Consider the following 9919-nt stretch of genomic DNA (forward strand, 5'->3'; position numbering starts at 1 on the left):
CAACAACATTGTTCAGACCATATCGAGAAGGTTGAGAAGCTTGGTCTACGTGCGTACACGGCCACGGACGTGCACCACCATCCCAAACACACCAAGAGGAGGAAAATGAATATGCGATTTTACCCACAACACCTCCCCGTATTGCGTGCCAAGAAAACTCAAAAGAACGATGTGAAAATCTCCACCGCACCAAGAAGCCCGGGGAAGATGTTGACGGCGGCATTGCTTGGTCGAAGCCACCAACCACGATCCCAAAAAACCTACGGTTGGTCGATCGTCTAAAAAATGCCCGGTGGTAGATAAGCCGGTTCAATCAAAGGAAAAACGAAAAATCGGCTCAGTGTCACCGCGTTCACATTGACGATGTATCAGCAGAAGCACGTCGATTGACCTCGCGAAGTTTGAGGCACGAACTTAATCAATTTAAGCGAAGTAAATTTTCTAATTTTTATTTTGATATTCATCAAACTACAACAAATGAGGATTTTACGATGAATTTGTTGTTTACCATTTAGGTGCTTGCTTTGAATTCAAGGTTGTTTTTCTTGAGCTCGAGGATGTTCGCAAAACTATTGATAAAAATTTCAAAAAGTTTTGGAACATGTCAAAGGGAATCAAAACTCGAAAAAGGTAAAAAAATCAATAAATACATATTCAAACGATTGCCTTCAATGTGAAGTAGGAAGCATATGTATCTAACAAATACATATTTTTTTTTTTAGGATGATGACAGAATGAAACTCAAGTCCTTCGCATGATGACAACTTACATCAACAAGGGATTACATGGACCATGGTGACGATACTCACGTGAGGCGATACGGGTGATGTGCATCCGGCGAGAGGTATATGTTTTTTTTAGTGTATTTATGTATTTGTTATTGATATGAAAAACGGTAGTGTCATGTATTTTTTATATGTACCGTTTTGTTTGACGGCGCATCATTCCTTGTTTTCATTATGTATTTGTTTAAGCGTTTGGACATCATTAACAAATACATTCTATGTATTTATGTATTTAATATAGTTTTTAATCTATTAGATTCATATATTTTATATGCTTTTGGCACGTGTTTTTTATAAGGAGAAGGGTCTTTTACAACGGATATTCAAGTCGGTATTGGCAATGATAACGACGATACGGCCAGAAAGCTTCAACCGAAGAGATTGCGGAAGGAGGTGATCATTCGGGAGAACGAAAGACTTCGGTTGAACGTCCGGTGGATCAACGGTATTTTTTCACTCATTTTGTATATCTTATTTTTTAAAAAATATAATTCAGAAAATTTGGGAGATACTTGCATTCAAAATATTATGTATTTGATATTAATATGACAAAAGAGTAGTGTCATGTATTTGTTTGTGTACTGTTTGTTTGACAGCATGACGGTTCACTGTTTTCTTTATGTATTTGTTTGCGATTTTGGACATCATCAACAAATACTTTCTCATGTATTAATGTATTTTATATAGTTCTTTATATATTAAATTCATGTTTTTTATAGACTTTTGGCCTCTGTTTTTTTTTAAGGAAAAGGTCATTGCAGGATATTCAATTTGATATTGGCAATGAGAGCGTCGATACGATGGAAGCTTCAACCCAAGAGATTGCAGAAGGAGGTGATCTTTCAGGAGAACCGAAGACTTCGGTTGAACGTGCGGGGAAACATACTATGGAAGAGAAAAAATGTTCTGATGATTCAAATAATTCTGAGGTTCGATAACAACGAAGTCTGATTCACCCATTGTTTCTGTTTTAAAATGTATCATACAATTGATTGAATAATGTTTCTTTTTTTTATTTTTTTTTGAGTAGATGATCGCACAGGTGCTAGCAAATATAGCAGAATCGGGCGACTAACGAACAAGTTCGAGGCGAGAAAAAACCAGGAAAACACCAGCTCAAAGCGTCTTAGAGGAACCCCGAACGGCGGTTTCTAACGCGCGGCCGTTGTCTCGGTGGTTGTTGCACGATGAGTATTTACCAAGCCAAACCCCGGGGAAGAAAACATGTTACATCCATCAGTCGCACGAGCTACACGCCCCGATAAATACAAGTCTTCCTTACTTTTGTGGCCAGAGATTTTGGTATATATCTTCTTTTAATTTACTAGTTTGTTTTTTAATACGCGGCTGTTAATGTTTAAAGACCAAATACACGGGTAGTAGTTCGGGAAGAATCATGTACATGGGTTTGACAAAAACTATCCATTCCACATAGATCCCATTCTTGGTCCACTTGATGTACGGATGGTGAATGAATACCGTACTTGGCTTGAAAACGATTCCTTGTGAGACACGATAGCAAGTATGTGTTTTTCTCAGTTTTACATAGTGATTCCGCGTGATTTTTGTGAATAAGTTGAGGTATTTTGATTTTTTTGTTGCCGCGAAAGAACTACGAAGACCATTACAAAAAAAAAAAATGGCGAGGTTTTGACAATGGAGTCAAATTCAATTTTGGCATCTGGCTTGTCAATGATAGGCTTGGTTTTACTTATCGATGGATGGTCGGCTTTGGAATGACGAGGTGATTTTTTATCGGCAAGATATGCCTATCAACTAGTTGTTTTACACATGCACTTTGTGTATTTTTACAAGTGTATTTTACAAATACACGTAATTTGTATTTTCGGGACATTCATACATTTGTGTTTTTATAAAATACGAGAGGTTACGAAATTTACATTTTTGCTACTACAATGCTTGTTTTACGTATTTGGTGATCTAATTTATGTATTTTTTAACATAACCGGACACATTGACGTCATTTTCTATTACTTTCGGAAGAAAAAAGTATGACAAAAGGAACAATTTCGATTCACCATTGTTATTTTATTCAAAAGAATTGATGTGATCCACCATGCATATCGCAATGTTGAAACACGGAGACAAATGTGGCAATCGAAGAGCAAGTATTGATTGAGTATGTTAAGGGCCACGGGCTTATTGCCAATGTCCGTGGCATAAATCTAATTGACAACGTGCTAATACGGTGAATATACGAGAAAATCATTGGTTATTGGTACTCCTTTCATTCAAGGACAGGTATTTTTAATGATGAATTAAATATTTTATCATTAGTTTTTCATTCATGATTTTACACTTGAATTCTTCTTCTTCTTTTCTTTAAAAAAAAATGTACGAGCGTACGTATGTTTACAACTCGTATCAATCACCGGGTATTTGGTTATCGGGAATGAAATAAAAAAGCTTGCTACACCTTAGCCACATTTCCTACGTCGTCATTGGATTCTGTAAATCAAAAAAGCATAGATTTGGTGAAAGACCAACATATGCGGATAAGGGACAGATCGATATCATTGAAGTTGTCTATGTTGATAACTGACTTACAAGGCTAGCATTGCTCCAGGACGTAAGTTATAGACATACATTTTTTAAAATATCATAGTGTATCAAATACATGATATATCATATCAATTTATTATTCTTCTAAAATACATGAGTTGTTTGAACTTGAGATACCTTGTTTAGAACTTGAAACATATATTTTCTAATAAAAGTTCTTATTTTTTTATTTTTTTTAGGGACGTGGTGTTTTTGTGGCACATATCAACAGTATTTGACATCGGGTGAAAGGATTCCGGATGTCATTGATGCACATCACCGGCGTATGAGATACGGTGCACTCTTATGGGACTACGGCGAAGGCAAGGTTGGCGACAATGCAGTGATAATGAAGTTCCACGAGAGATCAACGCCACCATCGATTATGACACTGTAGATGCAATTGATGTTTGATAAATACTATTCGTGCATTCCATGTTTTTTGTCCTTTTTTTCATTACAGCAAACAATCTGATGTTTTTTAGATGTATTTTGACTTATGTTGGATAATTATCATTTAACCAAAGTAATCTCAGTGGTTTTTATGTTCCATATGTTTGAAGTACTTAGTTCCATATATTGTCAAATAAATTTGAAGTTTTGAAAAATACGATAAAATGCGACACCATGAATCCACAAATACATTTATTCACCCGAGTTCACAAAATATGTATGTTTTAATTCCCCGGTTCACAAAATATGTATGTTTTAGATATGTTTTAGGTTAATAAACACATCTTGCGTATTTGATATGGCCGGCACATATCAAATACACCCAAAAAGATACGAGGTTGAATAGACAACACCATTTTTCATCTCGGAACATGGGTTGCCTTTTTTTGTGTTAAAAATACATGAACGTTCCGTGTAATTTCAGACACCGTGAACACAAAAACCATGTATGTTCTATTACAGTTTAAACAATTTTCAGAAGGCCAATAAATAGATAATTTTAAGTTGACATTACCAGCACAACTACGATCCTCCAATCCAACAAAATTCCAAAATAAAAACAACTTTATCATTTTTGCAGATATAATATGTATGTTAGTTTACAATTACGCATTATTTTTTGATATTGAAAAAAACACCATACGTATCGTGAAAAAAAATTCAATTAAGATCATTTTGAATGGGACATTCATTTCATTGCAAAAATTTATATAGTACTACAACAAGTGTCGATGGAAGTTTTTGACACAAGTGTTCAAATACCTAAATAACCAATCTATCTTCGGTAAAAAAGTTAAATTGATAGGAACACAAGGAAAATTCACTTCCTCGGAGGCTCGAAACTACATGAACGTCTGTTGTGCCCCAGTTGTCCACAAGTGCTTTTGCGAGCATGTCTCCGCTTTCCAAACAACAATTCACTTAAAGGCTTATCACGCCTCTTCTTTGGCCTACCAGGCGGTCTCTTGTATCTTGGGGCAAAACAACATCCTCGAAGATGTGGTTGGGAATGTTCCATTCACGCTCGTCGGGGAGGATCCCGCCGATATCATATGTCTTCAACACGGTCACCGGTTTGAACAAATCGAGCAATAATCCTCGGCAACTGAGATTTTTCTTTTTTTAATGACGGCCATGCATACGGGCGGGGATTTCATCTAGTTGAAACATACGACAAGCGCAAGTTTTGCTACTCAAATCAAGAATGAATCGTCGTCCTCCATCATTGTGTACACGAATTCATTGACGGTTCTACCTCTGCAAAATAAATATTACATGTATTTGTTATTGGAACAATCGAAATTTTAAAATAAATGAAAAAATCATTAAACAAATACATATCAATTTTCAAAGATTCATCGTAATTTACATTAACACTAACGTTCATGGATACCAAATACACAAATGTATAATGCGTAGAAACACCAGTTAGTACAAGTACAAGTTTGTCAAATAAATTATTACACGCATTAAAATGAAACGTACCGTCATTCGTAGAGATAGATACTCGTTGATCGATAGCATCTCTGAAACTTTTTACCGAGTGTAGTGAACGTGTATGTTCCATTTCTCCGGTTATTGTAATTCCATCTCCCAAACATCCTTCTAACTTCTTCGAGAAAGTCATATATAGGCGGTTCTCTGGCTGCAGAAGATGTCGGTTAATGCACTTTCTGCTATGTTAGAAGTCATTGTCCACCCTCGGTTAACAAATGCATACAATCTAGCCCACTTGTCTCTACCAGCCGATTCCAAATACTCCACCACACGCATATCTACCTTTTGAACCTTTCCCATCAACTCATCGAAATCATCCTGCGTGTATGCCTTTGCCATGGAATAAAAAACGGACTCGGCCATCATGGCTCTTAATATTTCTTACATACATTACCCACGGATGCCAAATACATGCATAATGTGCAACTTTACGGATAAATTCTACAAACAGCCTTATTTATACTTTCATGCCTATCTGATACGATACACATATTCTCTCTGATTCCATATGATTCTCTGAAACGCTCAAAAAACCACGTCCATGATCTGTCATTCTCAGAATCAATCACACCATATGCTAAGGGAAGTATGTTGCCTGGAGATACAGTTAAGAAGAAAAAAAATATAATACATTTTGTATTTGTCAAAAATATATAAAATATACATTGACATAATAAATTAATATGTATTTTTTGACATACCTGCACCATCTAATGTGCTTTGCCGAGACAAATGTTCCATTGTATGGTGTTTTTAAGTGGCTTCCATCAACCACCACAATTGGCCGACAATAATCAAAGCCTTTGATAAATGCATATAGTGCTATAAAAACATACAGAAATTCATTTTCGCGTGTTTTACGCATTCTGATATGTGAACCCGGGTAAGTCTTATCCAAAATGTATAGATATCCAGGTAGTCTTTTATAAGAATCAGCCGGCTCACCCATTAAATCGTTCATCGCCCTTTCTTTGGCCCGCCAAGCAACCATGTACGACACATCCATTCCGAATTCATTTTTGACGTCCTCCGCAATGTCTTTAGGCGTATATTTCCTCTTATGATTTGATATTTTTGGTTTGACAATCCCACTTATCAACCGACTTGTAGCTTGGCATTGGGAATAAACCTTTTCCTTGAATGGACATGTATGTTTGTCTTGAAACTCCTAACTCTAAACATTCTGACTTACCGACACTTGACGCCCCGAATTTCCAATCACACTCTCGATACGCACACAAGAGTGTAGCTACAACAAAAAAATAAAAAAGAAATAATAATAAAAAAACACATTCATGTAAAATACATCGAGGTGTATTTATGCTTGTTTTATTAATACAAAGGACATGCGGATGAGTAACTTTACCATATGTAAATAAGTTAATCAAATGCAAACCAGGACCAAATACATTATTTATGAATACAAATACATACAAATCGGTATTGATTCTACTTTATAATAAACATACACATGCTGAGAAATACTTCCACTCGTACAAACTAACAAACATACACTGTCACGGTTCAAATACATAACAACACACAGTTGCAAATACATAAACAAATGCACATTTAGTACCTTATTGCATTGCTCCTTTCTGTCCGATAGTTGAACCTATTCGTAATTGCATAGTTCACCATCACAGATTTTAATGTATCTTTATCCTTGTATACTTGATCGACGGCAACTACTTTTTGGTTCTTGTCATCAATAACCATACCCTTGTTGTTTTCGAATAACAAATCGACCTTTCCACAACTTGATGATGCAAAATCATGGGAACCAACTGTTTGATTCGTGTATCCGATTTGCAAATAATCACCTTCAACACAACTCTCATCCGATATACATATCTCCATGATTTTATCAGTTGTAATGATACATAATGGGTACATTGGTAATGCTTTGTTCTCCTTCTTCAGTTCCACATACACCCTAACACCATGTCATTGTGAATTTCCATTGGAATATAATCACCTTCAACCATGTATTTTATGCTTATGTTTTTCATTTTCGTGTCCAAATTCAATTGTGTTGCAACCATGTTTGTAACAATTCCTCATACGTCGAATACTCCTTGAAAGTCACAGCATCGATTTTGTAATTGACGTATTTATTCTCGTCGTTCCAAATACCCGAGTGTCTAATCAATGATGAAATATTGGCCATTTTATATAAAAAAAAAAAAAATTCCTTGAATCACTGTGTCGACATAAAACCTGTAATATGTATGCCCTACATAAGATTCACGTTCAAATTTAAATAATTTATACAAATTAGAATTACTCACTCATAATTAAAATATAACATACACATATTGAATTACACTTCGAATACATAGATTAGCATGAAAAATAGTTGACAAATACATAGTTTAGATAGTTCGAAATACAAAGTTTATAAATACATAGTTCGGACAACTGCATAAATACATAGTGAGGATATTATAAAAATACATAGTTGAGCTAGTTCGAACTTACATTGTTCAGAAATACATAGTTTATAAATACACAGTTTAGACGATGCATAAATACATAGTTTGGATATTATAAAAATACATAGTTGAGCTAGTTCGGTTACATTGTTCATAAATACATAGTTTTTAAATACATAGTTTAGACGATTGCATAAATACATAGTTTAGATATTATAAAAATACATAGTTGAGCTACTATTGAATTACATTGTTCAGAAATACATGGTTTAGATATTGAATTACAGAAAAGAAATACATAGTTTAGATTCAGGAATAAAAAAGATAGGAACTGGATCTTCGGAAAGTTATTGATGAAAACTTCGAAAAGTTATTGGAACGTGTAAAAGAGAAAACATATTTCAATATAACATACACATATTGTTACACTTCAGAAATACTTAGTTTTAGCTTCAGAAAAATAAAAGATATGAACTGGATCCTTTTTTTTTTTTGGATTCCTAACAATTCATGTACATTAACATACTTACAATAAGATTACATTATTATTTTCGAATATCATTGATGAAGACAGAAATCAAAAAAAAAAAAAAAAAACCAAAATCCGAAGAAATAAACAACTTTGACATTATGATCCAAGAAAACAATTGAAATCACATAAATACAAATTGAATATACGAAATTTGTGAAATCAAAAACGGTCTTTTTGCACGAATTACCTGATGATTGACGTGTTTGTTACTGCATTTTCAGATGTGTTGAAGATTTATTTTTGAAATTTGAATTTTTACGTTTTTGACTGTTGAAGAATGAATGGAAGAAGAGAATCGTGTAAGGAAAGGGAATATTACAGCTAATTATGTGGAAAGGAAGTTAAAAAATATATTGATTTCGCTTTTAATATCACCACGTTTAGAGGCTAAAATAAAGGAAGCTGTTCCCTTTTTTACCGTATGCTAATGTATTCTTGACAACAAATACATCCGAAAACATACACAAATCAGGTGATTTTTAGCTACGAATTGTAATATTAAAAAGGGTAGTTACAAATGGTAGGAAGCTACAATAAGGTAGTCATTTGAGAAATTTTAATTTTTAGTTTTATATCGAATGTTTCCATAAATCTTTATTTTTACATGTAAGCTATCTGAAAATAAAAGATAAGAAATCTTCCTAGGATCATTTGCTCTATTTAAATTTTAAATGGGCTAGGAAATGCCATTCATAGCCAACAGAAAATAATGAGCCAAAATTGGTTCTCTAGCCAACAGAAAAGACTTTGTTGTTTAATCATGTATAACCAATTATATGGGCGTTCATGGTTCGGTTTGAGTCGGTTATCCCCTAAAAGATGACCGAATCAACTTAGTCGGTTTTTCAATTGTTAGAATCAAATCAAATCAATTAAGTCCGTTTTTTATTGCTTCTGTTTTTGTCGGTTCTGTTGGGTTTTTCGGTTTTTATTTAAATATGACAATACACGTCCGAGCACATAATAAATTGACTATTTTCTAGCATAACACTATCAAATCAATCACTCCTATTTGAAAAGAAGGAAATATAAACCTAATCAAGTTATATATGTACTTTCTCTAAAAATTTGTATGCATCATCTAAGAATTTAGTCATTTTCAAGGAACATAAAAAAAAAGGTTCTTACAATGAATTTGTTTTTGTGCAATAAATTACAGATCTAGTTGTGATATACCAAGATATCTTGACGAATAATTAAAGGACTCAAAAATAAATTATTTTGAACAAGAAATAGATTCTTAGAATTATCAAAATAAAAAAAACAAATCAAACTTAAATCAAATTTTGTCGGTTTATAAAATGAAAAACCAAAATCAAATCAAACCAAAAAGTGTCGGTTTTTTTCTTCGATTTGATTCGATTTTCAGTTTGGTTTGATTTTTCGGTTTTCCATGAACACCCCTATAACCAAACATGGAAATACGGTCTTTATCTTTATTGTTATATATACACACATATATATACACACACATACATATAAGAATTAAGGTATTCTTGCCCCACAATAAGAAAAAGATTAAAAAAAATGTCCGCTTAATGATTGCATTTAGAAATGCTTTAATCCTGCTAATACGTGCTAATTACGAGAAAAAATGACTTCAAATGCACTTCACTTTAAAGCGGTGTTGTTCTAGGTCAAATAGCCATTTTTCC

The sequence above is a fragment of the Lycium ferocissimum genome, chromosome 10, assembly GCF_029784015.1.
Source record: "Lycium ferocissimum isolate CSIRO_LF1 chromosome 10, AGI_CSIRO_Lferr_CH_V1, whole genome shotgun sequence".
In the NCBI taxonomy this organism is placed as follows: Eukaryota; Viridiplantae; Streptophyta; class Magnoliopsida; order Solanales; family Solanaceae; genus Lycium; species Lycium ferocissimum.